The 16,175-nt window shown below is 40.0% G+C and overlaps 1 protein-coding gene across 2 annotated transcripts in view; it reads right to left on the bottom strand.

Annotated features, from left to right (window-relative positions):
- The window catches only part of fstl4 (follistatin-like 4), a 209,683-nt gene extending 195,839 nt beyond the window's left edge, over nucleotides 1-13,844 (bottom strand). For both annotated transcript variants that reach the window (XM_032533495.1, XM_032533496.1), the window contains exon 1: nucleotides 13,548-13,844. The gene's annotated coding sequence lies outside the window, so the exon portion shown is untranslated. The remainder of the gene's footprint in view (nucleotides 1-13,547) is intronic.
- Nucleotides 13,845-16,175: the final 2,331 nt, after the last annotated feature.

Here is a 16,175-nt window from a genome sequence, read left to right as displayed (position 1 = left end):
AACTACTTGCACAAAACACACAAGCACTTTGGTCATGTATTGTTTTCTATTCTTTGTATCCATGTTTACTGTCTGTTTTATATGTTGTAATGTTTGGTGCGTTGCATGTTATGTGGTGGTCTACAAAGTTTTAAGGATGTCCTGCCTCTTAGACAGTGAACCTAGTTTACCCACAGGTACAAATAAAGTAACCTGAACCTGACAGGACAATGAAACTCCCCTAACACTAAGTAGTGTTTTTGAGTAGTAACCCTAACAAAGCACTTATTCAATCCAAACCATAATCTTACCCTAAAGGTTTTTTGTGCCCAAACTTTAACCATAACATTGTCACATCATCACAATATTTATATGTTTTAACATTGATTTGAAACTGTTTTGGAAGGAATTGACAAATGGTGTCATCCTTCCAATGGGTGGCAACATTTTTGACAAGAGACTGAGTTGATAACTAAAAATTGACAAGTAAATGATCACTGCATGCAACCCTACAGCCTAATGGCAGTAGGGACACATGAGACACATTCCAAGTGATCAGGCTAAGTTCTCCTTCCTACTTTCTGTTCAGTCTCTGCACTCCAGATAGGTTTGCTGTCACAGTTACAAATGACACATGCAGTTCTAGAATGACAATCAGTCCCCACTCAGCATGTTACCTCCCTGCAAGTTGCTGAGTATTTAAAAAGATTACAAAGAAGGGCAGGCAAAAATAACATCTGTGAACACAGAACACCACACTACAAAGTCAAATGTTTTGCATATGAAGCATTGCATTGTGCTACTGACATCTTTGTACTTTTAGAAAGTATTCCTCAATTGATAAAAAAAATCTGTCTTTGAAAGAGTTATGTGTTTTGTCAGCCTGGTTACCATGCCACCCTTTAAAAGTAGAAGGTTAAGATTTTCTGCTGTCAATCATTTTGTAAAAAGTAGGTGTCACTTTTTCCCCCAAATGGTGCATGGCCACTTTTGGAACAAACCTCTCTACATGTTGTGACTCTAAGTGCTGCCTCTAACTGATGCTCCTCTTCAGTAAAATATCTGCTATCATCCTGCAACTGCCGGCCTATCCGCCTGCCCTCAGGTTTCAAACAGCCCCTTCCTCAAAAAGATTTCTACGTAGCATGAAATAGAGCCACCAAGGGGATTGCCTTTGCCCAAAATCTTGTCACGACGCTTAGATGCGGCAGATCCGTTCGTCTACATTTCACTCTTGTTCCTGTGTGGTTGGGGAAGATACTGAAGAGACCAGGGGTGTCAATCTGTCTGTCAGCCATGCATCTGGATCACACGCTCTAACCCTTGTTATCTTCCAGACACTCCGGGTGAACATGATACACAACCTTTCAAGTTTTTTCCCCCTTTAATTATTTATTTTTTATGACAAGATACGTGAAAAAATCTCTGATTTCTAAAGGATGTTCTGAACCTGTGTTTCCCAAAGAGGATTGATACAGCACAGTCGCCCAGAAAGAAAAGGTTATGAACTGTCGTTTACTCTAATGTAAAAGACTCGTAAGCAATGCCCCTTGGAAAGGAGACAGGGTTGACACCTCACTAGTTAAAAGCTGACAGGCCTTATCAGCCAAGGAGCCAGACAGCTCACATTAATAGGATTTTACTCAGACATTTGGAACTAATTAAGAAAGAAAAGATCTAATTAATGATGACTGTTAGCAGTTTGAACTAGAAAGAGAATGTCCAGACATATTTAACCTTTATCAGTCTGGTTTATTTCAGCAATCGTCCTGTTCACTTGGCCCACAGGTTTCCATAATAACAATAAGAAAAAAATTGATTATCACTATAATTTAAGGCAATGTCAAGAGTCTGCTGTTTGCTTATTTTCATATTGTACTGAAATAAATGGAAACCAATGGCAGCCTGGAATGGCAATTAATCATAAATTTAAAAAGCACTGTGGTTTGGAAAATTATTATCTGTGAGGTAAAGCATTTCTGATTTGTAGTTACTGTCATTTGAGAGTAATTAGTTTTATTACAATATTACTGTGTCTGAATTGTAATAAGTTACACCACTTTTGCATTACTTTTGAGTTACTTTTACCAAAATAACAGCTGAAGTTTGACTTGGCATGTAGCTCGTGGATTTCACCACCGGATCAATAAAGCCTCCTCTTTATCCACTTTAATGCATCATAGATTATTCATAAGATTTAGTATAATTAATATGAATATGCAAAGTAACTAAAGCTATAAAAATAGATGAAGTAAAACATACAATAAGTAAGTAGGAGAAAATTAAAATACTCAATTAAAAGTAGGCTACTTTACAGTTGTGTTCAAGTACGGCATACTCTCCAGGGCTGATAAAATGCAATGGTATTTACTTGTAGTGAGCCTGAACATTACTTCCCAACGGGTTGATATCTGTCAGCAGCTCGGACACACTGCTGTCCGCGCTGACCGTCACCTGTTAGGACACAGATGTTGTCCGTACCGTCTCTGGTTCTGGCTCTGTCCATGGGAACAGTGACAGGACAGCTCGCTTCAATGCAGTATAATAACTCCTAAAAATAATATCCATTTCACAAATGTATCCGCCTCTGCACTCATCTCAACCTTCATTTACAGCAAAAGGAAAAGAATACTCTTTTTTTCCTGTGAAGAAATGTTTCGCAGTGTATATTTTTTCTTATTTTTTTATTATATTATCGAAATTTCATCAGTAATGCGTTCTATTACTGCATTACAGCAAAAATAAATACATTACTGTTATTGCGTTACTTTTGCAACGTGGTGCTCCCAACACTGAATTTAAACAGTATTCAGGGAAATGGGTGAAAAGAAAATTCCAAAAATGTTGAAAAACGTGAGAAAAGATCAGCAATTTGTAGAAGAAAAAAGGCACAAAAAAACTCTAACACCAGGCATAAGCCAGACGGATACACACAAAGACTAGTAAACAGCAGAAATAATTATGAGCAACAACAAGAAGGCCATTAAAGCAATTAAAATGTGACAAAAACACATGGCAGCTGTAATAGAAAAGTTGATGTATTGTTTTTGCAGAGAAATAACTGCAAGTGTGCCTTTTCAGATTGTGGTAAAATGTACTTTAAAGAGAGAAAAATGTGTCTCCCTTCCAGACAAGGCACAGGGACCTTGGAAACAATGCAATGCTTTAGCAAGACCAGAAATATGTATCAGCTTGGGTTATTCTGCATCACCTCCAGATTGTATTTCATTTTATTTATCATACAGGAAAGTTAAAAAAGTAATATTACGTTACAATTTAAACGGCCAGACTCAGTTTAAATACAGGTTTCCGGCAGGTTCATTTAACATTGTTACGGCATATGAGGACAGACACATTTGTACAGGACATTAGCATGGGCTAGACAGTCACATACAACTAAAAACAAACAATACATAAAATGCAATTAAGACTTGGACCATACATGAACAATTAATGTGTGCAAGTGTAACTGTTGAGAAGGAATAGTTTGTATGCTTTTTTGAAATTTGTGATGGATGGTAGTGTTCTGATTTGATAGGGAAGGTCATTTCCAAATTTGTGTGTATGTATAAAAAAAAGGATTCCTGACCATGGTTGTTTTTGTATGGGGGGAGTGGAATGAATGCCTGTGAGACTGACTAGACTAGTGAAGCGTACTGGTCTCATGTTATTTGTCGGTAGAAGTGCAGCAAGTGCTGGTGAAGTGCCATTTTGATTCTGAAAATAAAATGCAATAGCTTGGCTGTTTATGTAGTTCTGGTAAGTCAGAGCATTTGAGCATGTGAGTGCAATACAATGGTGAGACCACTTTGGAAGATTACTGTGGATCTTGAGAACTTGATTGTATAGTCTTGCTATTGGTTCAGTAATTTCCTTAGTGTTAAGAGACCAGATTGGAAGACAGCAGGACATTGTTGAAAAAACAATTGCATGTGGGTAAGTTTCAGTGACAGAAAAGGAACGATATGATCTAATGTTGTTATACACCTACATTTTACAATTCAGATTTTTTGATAAGTTAGAAATATGTTCCTGGTATGTAAGGTGCACACCAAGATGTTTGTAAGTCTTTGTGTGTGATGACAAGATCTTGATTTGCAAAGGTAATAGAATCAGTAAAGGAAAGCCTTTTTCTGGGTGAACGAAAATACATACATTCAGTTTTCTTTACAATTATGATCAAGTGGCTCTTTTTAAACCAGTCATGTAAGAACAATAAATGTCAAATGATAATTTGTATCATTTATGACATCAGGATTTGAGTCAGAGAAAAAAATAACAGTATCATCTGCATACAGTAAGCTTTTTGAGTGTTTACACACTTTAGGGAGATCATTGATGTATAAAAGATAAAGTAAGTGTCCAAGAATACTGCCTTGTGGAATTCCCATATCAAAGTCTAAAGGTTGGGATGTTGCATGATTAATTTTGACAGCTTGCAACCTGCTCATCAGGTAGGAAGAAAGCATTTCTATCACAGATGAAGACAGTTTAAATGAGTGAAGTCTGTTAAGCAAGATCTAATGGTTCACTGTGTCGAAGGCTTTATGAAAATAAATAAAAATAAATCTAGTGATGTGACCTTTATTAACCATGTTGACAGTCACTCAGCCAGTTATCAGTTTCAAGGTAAGAACCTAAGTGGTTATGCAAGTTTTTTTCAAGCAACTTAGACATTGCAGGAAGTATTGCTATAGGTCTGTAGTTTGAGACAAGAGTTTGATAATCAGATTTAAAAATTGGAGTAATTTGTGCTGTTTTCCAGTCAGTGGGAAAAATAGATTAATTAAAGATTAATTAAATGCTGAAAGGAAGGTTTGAGGCTGTCAGCACGAGTCTTTAAAAAGAAAGTGTTTAGACCATAAGTATCATGGGCATGAGAGTTTTTTAGTGAATGCAGTATTTTTCTCACCTCGTTCTGTGAGATCTCAGAAAATGAGAACTGATCAGATGTTAGAGAAAACAGATAAAAAAAAGAAGAGGCAGTGGTAAAATCTGTTGGCAATTCTTTCACAGATGATACAAAATATTCATTGAAAGCACGTGTAATCTTTTCTTTATCTGAGATAAGACTACCCTGTACGGAAATTTGAATATTGACGTTTCTTTTCTTCTCAGTTTTGCCAGTGATAACCTTAAGGGTCTGCCATAATGTATTTGGGTTGGTAGCAGATTGAGTAATTTGCTGTTGGAAATAGACCAATTGCCTTAGCTTTACACAGTTCAACAGTACATTTATTTCTAATTTGTATAAAAAGATATTTTTGCTCTCTGATGTTTGACTTAACCTATACATTTTAAGAAGAAAGGCCTTCTGTTTAAGGAGTTGAAAAATTTCAGAATGTATCCATGGTAGTTTACCCTGCCAAGGTTGAACCTTGCTGGCAGTGGTGTATTTATTCTGTATTTTCTGAAGTTAATGTGAAACTGCGTTAGAATTTGTTCTGGGTTTTCTCAGTGACAGCTCATCACTCCAATCAGTAGCACTAAATTCAGCATTAAATTGAGGTAGTTTTGAAATTGGTATTTTTGGTACAGAGTGAGGGGCATGAGTTTTTGAAGATTTGTTTTTGAAGGTTGTCTTAACTGCATAGATGAACGAATGATCTGGAATAGCTGCATCTATGACACCAGACATTGCATATTTTGAGGGCTGACTTATGAAAATAAGATCCAGAATACAACTACACGTTTGCCATCATTACAATCAAGGTTTATATCACCCAGAATTACAAGCTCCTTTGTTGTAACAGATTTAATTATGTCAGAAAGCTGAGATAGATAAGCACTTACACTGACATTAGGAGGCTTGTAGGTCATGATAATGGTAATCTTGTGTTGGGGTGTAAAAATCAGTTTTAATGTTTCAGTTTCAAATTTTGAGGGGTCAATATTTCTGACTCACATAGAAGGCCAGGACTTAAAATAGTTGGACATTTTCTTGGGTGAAGTGCTCTTTTTTGTGCTTTAACTGTTAGGAATATAGGGTGGAGAAGAGATGTTTTGGAAGGCAACGTTGGAAGAGATGGGGGAGTGAGAGTAGCTGGAGCTAGAAATCTAAAGTGGGAAAAATAGTCGCGAGTTGTATGTAAAAGCATACGCTGCGGTTGCAGTACAGCAGTAAAAAGTCTGTTGCAGTTTGCATGTGCGTATAGTCCTCATAAATGCCATATATCTAAGGTTTTCCGAAGATTATTTGAGTCAGGCCAGTGATTAAGACAAACAACTTAATGTGCTTAAAATGTATTTATTTCTCTTCATCAGGGTAATTTGGTTTAACGTCAGTTACCCACTGGTGAAAAATTATAGTTTGGAGGGAAAAACACAATTGCTGATGAGAAGCTGGCTGGCCAGACCTCTGGTCAGGACAGGGTGGGCAAATGACGCTGGTCCGTGGTGCAAAAAGCTCCGCTGAAAGCCGAGTAGGTGGCAGTTGGGCACACTTGTGCAGAGCAGCTGCTACGGGGGGCCGATGGCAGGCCAGCCCCCGCCGCTCCTCGAGGCAGGCTCTGCCACAGTTCAGCTCCGGAACCATCCGCAGCCCCCTGCCTCAGCTCCAGTAGGGAGCAGCTTGCAGGCATGGCTCCCGGATGGACAGAAGCCTCGCTTACTGGTACAGCCCTTCCAACACAGCCGGCAGCACCGCAAACCATCCGTCCAGCCGGCCTGGTAACTCGGCCCCGCACCTCCCTCGTAGCCGGGCAGGCAGCAAGGGAGATGACCCAGACTTTGATGGAGTGTGCGTTGACATGCACGAGAATATTAAGTCTGGGACTGAATCTGTTTATTTGTTGTCCATGCAAGACAGCTTTGGCTGGACACCACATGCAGCTGCAGCATACTTGACAAATATCAGGCCTGCAAACGCATGAATTGACGCATATTTGGTGTTTGCTTGCCTTAGTAGTTCACAGTTACCTGCGACTGCTTCTTCCGCTGCTGCTACCACTGCTGCCATGTTCCTTGGATGCCTTATTAATTGCTGTCTGACACTTTCCCTTTACCACTTTCTGTCTCTATAGAAGAGACGTAGCTTCAGGCTGTAAGGAAGTAATAAGAAGCCATCTCAAAACTGGAGAGAGAGAATAAGAGGCCCCTCCTTTCTGTGTCAGACTATTTTCTTCCTCTGCCTCTTCACCTTTCTTACTCAACACTGATATTGACTTTTGGCTTTTTCCCTGACAAGTTTCTGTGACCAGATTGGCAACCCTTGGGTGTTAAATCCCACATCCTGTTTGTCAGGTGGGGCTGAAAGACACAAACAGCAAGTGACTTGTTAAATCCGGAAATTCCCCCGTAGGCTGCATGACATGGCTGCAAGAGTATAAAGGATATCAGAAGGATCAGCAGAGCCAGAACAGGGTGGTCTGCCTGGCTAAGAGGACTGTTTGCTAATACAGAGCAAAAAGTGTTAGCAAACAACATGAAAGAGGTCTGCATTGGTAATGAAGAAAAAACACTCTCTAAAGCATAAACGGCTCTTCAGAGGCACTTTGTGGAGAAAAATGTGGTTTGTATGTATAATCATCACTGACCACCAGAAGCCATCAATAGCTGTGTGCTGTTCTTTGAAGCCTTGTTTGTGGCTGTAGGAGCTAGAAATCAATGCATGTAAAGAGGCAAAGAAGCCCTCTCTGAAAACATGTTCTGACATATCAATATACATCCATTTACAATCACCAAATTCATTGTTTCCTTTGTTGACGTTGCCCTTAATGCTGACTACAAGATAAAGCCAACTTTACACAAGTAAATTCAAATTATCCTCCAAAAACCCACAAATGATCTAAACAGATTCAAAGTTAATACAATTAGACTTTGTAGCTAGGTATTAAAATGTTTTGTGGTGTGTTAGCTTTGTTGACAGGCTCTCACACTCAGCCCTGGTGTTTGTCATGTGTGTCTTACTGCAGCTCCACCACAAGCTTCACATTAGTTCAGAAATCAGATTTTATTTTAGTTCAAAATAACAGCAAAGGTGTTTGCAAAGGGTAAAACCAAACAGAACTTTTAAAGCCTGCTTCAATAACTTTACACGTTACATCGTTAGTCAGAACTTCTGAAAACGTGTCTACAGCGCTCAGTTTGCTGTGATAAAAAACAGGAGCATCTCTCTGTTCTGTGCGTAATAGTTGAGTCACGTGGACCTTTGTTAGATATTCTACTAAATATAAAGTTAAAGACTTGAGCATGGTTCACGGTCAATCTTGACCTTGAGAGCATGTGTGACAAGATAATCTCAACTCAAAGGTCCACTTAAGCGACAACTTTTCATAGCTTTCTAACACGTTTTACAGTCTTCATCAGAGCTGATCAGAACATCAAATGAAAGATTTTCAATTTTTTTTTAGAATTACTCCTTTATCCATTGCCTCCCATATATGGTTAACTCACTTTTTTTCTTTTTGCCTTAGCAACAACATATTTTCATCACAAAGTAGGGTTGGGCGAGTGTTTCATATCATCTAATCGTGGTTACTCGTGTGAACATTTTTAAACACTTGAACATAAAAAAATCTATTTAACAGCAATGTGTCCTTTATTCAAACTCCCTTTTTAATGTCCTTGTGTCCGTGCTTAGTTCAACAATATCACATTATCATGTTCTGTTTAACACTATTTGCCTACCTTTAATATTCCAATTCAAATCTCATACACACTGACAAATACTCTTATGGAGCATTTTAGTGAACAGACATAAGGAGAACGGAAATAAAAAAGAATTCACTCGTCACTTGTGCTAATTAGCAAGGCACCGCTCTACCCAAAACACCTTTTTTTATAACATGTCAGTTCTGATAGTAAGTTAGTTAAAATTGCCTCAGTATCAACGTAAGTAAAAAAAGAACAATTGTCGGTATACGATCCAATTGCCAATCTGCACAAGCAAATACAAAGGAAGCTGATCCCTAACGACTTCTCAATCTTAGAATTTCTCCATCTGACATGTTGAATGTTTTCAGAGAGCAGGAGGAATTACATAGGTTATGTACTGATATGAGTGAAGTAACATTTAAAGACATCCTTGAATCACACCACCTTTCCAAATGTGATATGGCAAAACAACTCAAAGCAAAAGAAACCACGATAAAGTTTTAAGATGTGGAATGAGGATTGGCTGCATAAAAGGGACAGGCATATGGCTGACTAAATTCACTGCAGAAAACAGATATGCCAGATGACCTTTCCATAACCCCTTTATGCATTTCTCCCTCTCAGCTGACTCTTTCGTCAGTTTCCCCCATTCAGGCAGAGGAGGCATCGAGCACTCTGTGCTCAGAGCTACACTGCTGATGCTCTGAGCTCAGCCGCTGTGTTCATATGGGATGCGGCGGTAAAGGTCATTTCTAGAAGTTCAACATTAGTGATCAGAATTTCAAGTGAAGCATGTTGCCCACATTTTGTGGCCTTGCTCTCTACAGGGAGTACAGCGGACTCATCAAGTGAGCCTGGCGGCCACAGTAATATGTCTCTGGAATCAAAAGGATACAGAATCTAATGGTGCAAGTTAGTGGTTCCCCTCAGTTTCAGTGTCATTCATATTAGGTGCTTCTCATTGTCATAGGCCTCATGCTAATCATGTTATATTTCTCTGGGTGTGAGTGTGCGTGAGTGCCAGTGTGCCCCTGCCAAACCCATGAGAAAGACTTTCATCAGTTCAATTTAAAACTAATCTAGTCAGCCCCATCGAGATTCGAGTGTATGGCGAAAGAGCCAGCTCATAAGTGTGTGACTCACCATCTGTAATGCATTTTTACCTTTGTTTTGGAGTACGGCTCATTATACTTCTTCCCAAAATTTGCAAAGCCAAACAAATCAAAGTCACCAGGCGTAAAGAATAAAAAAAGGAGGAAGAAGTGGGTTTGGTTTACTCGAGGGGGATAGCTTTGTTGTGTGGAAATAAATCCTGCTCCTGATTAGACAAGCTCTGCATGGGGTTCAGGCGATGTTATGCCAAGCATTTCAAGTGTTCACAAGTGGGGCATTATTTTTGATTTGAAACATGTAATTTATTCTACTTAAAACCTGTATGGACTTGTCATACAGGGACAATAAATTGTTCAGAGCCTAAAGCACCCACCTTTAATTTAAAAAAAAGGACTGGGTCATGTCTACTTTGTGTATAGAAGAGGGGAAAATAACCATTGTTGCACACATTTGGCTATTTGCATGTGTACAAATATCTAGCACAGTAATAATAATTCAATTGTTCTGAATGTTTGAAATAAACCTTGTTCTATCCTTTCTTGCATGAAAGATTTTCAGTAACAAACACTTTTTAGTTTGACATCTGGCCCATGTGTGCAAGACACAAATATAGTAGATTCACTTGAAATTGGCACAAGAAAGCGCTAAGTTTCTGCTGCCACTACGTACTGTGAAATACTTCTAGAGAAACAAAATCCTACTCTTTCCTGCGGCCATAACAGCATAATCAAAATACTGTATTAACCTGCCTGCTGGACCTTTGTTTTGCAAGTAAAAATCCTTAAAATTACAACTTCAAAAAAGTCCTCATTTGGACCAACACTAAGGCAGCAGTGCAGCAGGCAAGCAGTTAGCATGTGGGATATATCTGATAGCTACATATCTTCATGTTGCTTGAAAATCTTTTTCTGCATCTATAACCAGGGCTCAAGCTTACATCTGTTTTAGCATTTCGGAATGTGAGCAGCCGGGAAGTTAAGTGAGAAGAGAGACTGTAAAACGACCTGTTTTCAGCCTCTCAGCTGAAATGTCCTGGAGCAAGATATTGAATGTACTATCTGCTGTTCTGTCGCTGAGTCTGACCTCTGACCTTTTAGAAGCTGGACAAAGAGAATTTCCATCCTAGGATCAATATAAGTATAATATTGATTAAATTATATAATTGATTTCAGACTAAGCTGGGAGATGCGGTCTCTTTGTAAATACATTCATTGTTGTTGAATGTGTTTTTAGCGCTCTATGTTTTGTAACATAATGTACGAGATGTATTTGTCCACAATCAAGCATCAACACAGCAACTCTTACAAAAACCTACTCAATCCAGTTATCCTTTATGAATTTAACAGCCACAAAACAAAATAAGCATTGACACTGTTAAACAGTTTATTAGAAAGGGAATGCTGACTACAGCCTATATTTTGCCAGCGTCACTCAAAAAGTAAATTACATGCTTATGCTCAAATGTCTAAATCCAGCCTAAAGACATAGTTAAACAGACTGCTGCACTAAGAATAGCCTAAGAATCTGCAAGACCTGTGGAAGCGTCTGAAACCTCTTCCTCAGCCCGGATACACAGCAGAAGATTAGACCTTTATTGCATCCTTGAAATTTAAGCTTTATCCAACTACCATGCATGACATACTACACACATGCATTTATACACATACGATTTTTAAGCGGGTTTTGGCTTTTGCAAGGTTTTAGGTGCTTAGTAAGGGGATGTACCTAATGTTACAGTGAAGGTTTTCTTGTTGAGTGTGTTTGTGTGCATACACCAATGTGGTCTGAGGTTGTGACGGCGCAGTGGATGTGACACATGTAGGAGATCAGGATTCAATTCCCACTGCGATACATCAACCAGTGTGTCCCTGAGAAAGACAACTCTTAGTTGCTCCAGAGGTGTGCAACCTCTAAATGACATATAAAATAATGTAATGTCTTCAGTGTCAATCTGTAAGTATGTGAGTCATCCCACTATTAGGCTGTCTCTGGAGCACAACAAGCAGCCATAATCTGCTGGACACTGCGTTGTAATGGCTCTCTCTGAGAGAGCTAATAAGTTACACACCCAATTGCAAACTGTAATAAGCCCGACTCAGTCACGATTTTGAGCTACATCACCATTTCTCAACCTGCTGACTGTGACCCCAGGGTTGGCTACAGAACTACTCTGACAGGGTTTAGGACATGATGCGTCTCCAAGAAAAACCTGCAGGAGTCATTTAAAAAAAGCCTAAAAACGCACTTCATCTGTGATCATGTTCATATATAAATATAATTGATATTGTGCAGATACAATTCTCTTTGCCTTTGTGATATGTAGTGGCTTCAACCCTGTTCTCAGCTATGAAAAACGCAATAACGCCAACTTTTGAATTCAAGGCAAATGAATCCATGAACACAAAATGTACCTTTTTCAGCCCAAAATCATATGTGACATTAGGTGTCTATGTTTGCTTTTTCCCTTGCAATGATATAGGCTAATGCCTAAAGGTCATATGTTCCTGTAAATGACCAGTTCAGACCCAGTGCAAACAGGTCCAGCAGAGAACCTCTGCCATTAATATTCTCACTAAGGTGCCAGGGCAATGTATTGATCCAAAGCTCTGCATGTGCTTGCATGTGCCTGCTGTATGTAAGTGTCTGTGTGTTTGTGAGTGAGACTACAGTGCCTGAGTTGAGAGTTGGAGGAGCTGTTGGCTCCCCATAAAGCTGGAGGGCTAGAATTTACAACCGGTTTTTCACAGATAGCACAGTGATGAATGGCCGTAATTCTGCTGGTGGATGTTGACTCCATATCTGGTTCCAAGTAGAGAGGAAATCCAACAAACTCAGTAAGAAAGGCTTGGGCGCGAGGGGAAGGTAATAAGTGGAGCATAAGGGACCAAGAGGCTGGAGCGTTTTCAGAACCACGGAGAGCTCCGGCGCTACACTGTATCACGGCGGCGTGCGCGCCGACCAATCCTCATTTCCCCCTCCGCTGGCCGTCACGGAGGCTTTTGCTACCGCTGTGCTGGCTCTCTGGTGACACTGATAGGCTTTTCCCATGAGAGAGCGCTGAAGCAGCTCATTTACCACAATCAGACAAGAAAATCTCGTCTTGTTAAGGAATTTCCCTCCCCTCATTCTTAAGAGTTTTTGCATAGTGGTGAGTAGACGAGAGGTGTATGTGCTTTATAAGACACTGATCGTTAGAAGATGAAGTCTTCCCAGCGTCCTGCCAAAGAAATTGGCTGAGAGAAAGAGTACCGGGTGAGGAGGGGTGGGAGGTGGGGGTTGTTGGGACCGGTGAGCCCAGCGAGGGATGTGCGTGTCTCACTATGTTTTCATTTCAGTCCCTCTGCTGCTTGAGCAAACCTGGCGCATCCAGGCAGAGGAGTCCTACTGAAGCCATTTATCAAACACTATCCTGTTGTTTTCGAGCAGGTAGAGCCACTGCACGGTTATACGAGGGTACCAAAAGCTGGCATCTGGTCATATTGAATGATTAATCACACCCCGTGTTGCACCAGACAATAAGCTACATAGCAGGCAGTGTAGTTAAACACTGTCACAGCTTGTCATTGACATCGCCCTGCGCTATACGGCTGCACCTCACACACATCTTTCTGCCTGTAAATTCTGGAGCTCTCTCTATTATTCATGCATTTCTCCTCAGCTACTCACAAACTAATTTAAAATTACAACACGTCATTGCCATGGTCTTTACAGTTTTAATTCACTCACGCTCCCAATAAAAACAGTGACGGATACAGCAGCGTCAACAACAAAACAACCAAACTTGTAAAACACAATAAAATACGCCCTTATGCAACATTGGAGCCCCTGTCCCGCATTAGTAAATACGGTTTCCACCTTACCTGTGGTATCCCGAGGCAAGAAGGCAGAAAGGAAGGAAATTTGAGCAAATGTGCCACAGATTTCCTCGCTGCGACGAGAACAAACTGCGCTCTTTTAGTTCCACTCCTCTCCTCCCGCCCGGCAGGGTTTAAAGGGTTAGATTAATTATGGGCTGGTGTGTTAGCAGCAGCTGCGTTTGTAGCGACGGGTAGCGCGTCCCAACTCTCAGCAACGACTTGCCATCCTTCAGCTCCTCCGGCTGGTTTCCTCTCAGCGCTCCGCTCCTGCTCTGCCCTATTTCAACTCGTCTCACTCCGCTCTTCTCCTGACGTCAGCTGCTGCACGCCACATGCGGTGCGGCTGCATCTGCAGATTCTTGGCACTGGAAAGCGACACCTGTGTGTGCATGCGTGCATGTGTAAGTGTGTGTTTGGACTTTAGTGAGGACCACAGACTAGTCAAGGACAAAAAAAAAAAAGAAAAATCAGAAGATTATTTGCAGATGTTTTTCTTCATTTATTTCTTAATGTCAGGGTTTGAATGTCCTCTTTAAATGTAGGGTTTAAAATTTGGATTTGGGCTAAAAGTTATGCTTAGCTTACGTTTAGTTTTAAAGTTACATAGATTAAGGTTGTCTGTGAGTGCACAGTGTAATAAGACAAACATATACAAACAAATGAAGCCACAACTCAGTGGTTAAAATTATTTTAAAATAATATTTGCCTACTAATGTTCACATTTACACCAGGTTGTGTATTAAAAAAGAGCCAATTTAAACATTACATTTGAGGTAAGAATTAAAGAGAACATGGTGACAGATGTTATTGAATTTTCTGTTTTCTGGGTTAATCCAGCGAGGACTTCAAACAGTCAAATATATTTTATTTTGTTTTCCATGGATTATCTTCCACTCAGACCCCGTAGGGCTTTCTTATATAGTGACACACTTAAACACTTAAAAGCATCACTAATCAACAAGGCAATGATGTTCACCGAGGAATTAGACATGCAGAGGACAGGCAGGTATGTCCGAATCCCTTTCACAGATGAGCATGTTTACTGCGGATTACCTGGTTATATGAAGGTTCAAAGATTGCAAAACACACGCACACACCCACACACATACACACACACACACACAGTGCTGTTTGTAGGGTTAGGGTTAGACAACACATAGGACGTGTACACATGTCCCAGTGACCTCAACTTCTGACGCTATCACATCAGACATATTCTTTCTCTCTCTATCCTTCTCTTTACCCCTTTGTATTAAAGCCAGAAGAGTGATAACTGCACACACTATTAGGTCTAAATGTCTACATGCTGTATTCCAAAAAGATACGAGAATGGTGGCGTCCCCATCAAAATTGCATGTGGCGGTAAAATATTTATGCTTGATGTAACATTTATCAAGGAAGTTAAAAAAAGATGGTTGGGAAAATAAGAAGCAAAAAAAAGGAAACAAAAGGGAGGGTGGATGAAAAGAAAAGTAAAGGAAGGAACTTTAGTCATGATGTTGCAATACTTGATTCCCTACAATACAGTGGGCTTCAAGAGAAAGAACACATACCCCACACATTAAATACATATTATCTACAGATAATAAGTGCATAGCAGCACAACCTGCAGTAACAGGTGATGTCTGCTGAGATGGAAAATGGCCTAGTGGCACAATGCTGCAACAATGTTTTCACGGCCTTTACAGTAAGTAACACATCTATTCCTTCATATACATTATTACATATAAATACATATATTACATTACATGTAATTTAGCTGAGGCTTTTATCCAAAGCTATATATCCTGTATATCAGCCTTGAGTGCAACTAGGGTTAAGAGTCTTGCTCATGGACCCAATGGTTAATGTATCACGGTGGGAATCGAACCCAGATCTCCCTCACCGAAGGCATGTGTTATATCCCCTGTGCCATTACCACCAGACTTCCTCTTTCATCAACAAATGTAAGAAATCAGTTTTCTTCAGGAGTATTTTCAAATCTTCTTATGCGATTTCTATTGAATTGATAAATGACAAAGATTGGCAGGGAGGCAGTCAGAGGGGAGTCTAGTATGTTTAAGGGTGATGGGGTATTGATGTGGGTCAAGTAAGAGAAGGGAGGCTATAGCTGTTTGAATTAACCTGCAGCATCTAGCATGTGCATCCAAAGAGAGAAGTAATTTTGCTAGGTGAAAAACAGAAGACAGAAAAAAACATTCTAATAAATTCTTTGAGACCAGGGGTCGCAACCTTGTCAATATGAAGTGCCATTTTAAAATGTTGTTAATCATTGTGCCATATCGGCATTTAGCCTGTGATCATCTATGGAGCCCGCTCAGGCAGTGTTGTTTTTTTCCTCCATGCCTCATTCTGGGAAGAAGGCAACGAGTACTAGCCAATCAGAGGCAGAGAAGGGCGGGTCTTTGCAGAACATGGATGGTAAAAAAGTCAATCAAACAACCGTCAATAACAGGCTGCGCTTCTGCCAATAGCTGTGAAAGAGGTCATTTGGCATGCAGATTGGAACATTTAAAAAAAAAAAAAAAAAAAAACTCTCTTGCACCCTTATTGCTAATGGGCCATTGATTGAGCTACTGCATACCATTGGTGGCTTGCGTGCCTGAGGTTACTGGCCCCAGTTTTAGGCTG

This window comes from Etheostoma spectabile, chromosome 13 (assembly GCF_008692095.1).
Source record: "Etheostoma spectabile isolate EspeVRDwgs_2016 chromosome 13, UIUC_Espe_1.0, whole genome shotgun sequence".
Taxonomy (NCBI): Eukaryota; Metazoa; Chordata; class Actinopteri; order Perciformes; family Percidae; genus Etheostoma; species Etheostoma spectabile.
The sequence above is the reverse complement of the archived record's forward strand: the minus strand, read 5'-3'. Positions and strand labels throughout refer to the sequence as shown.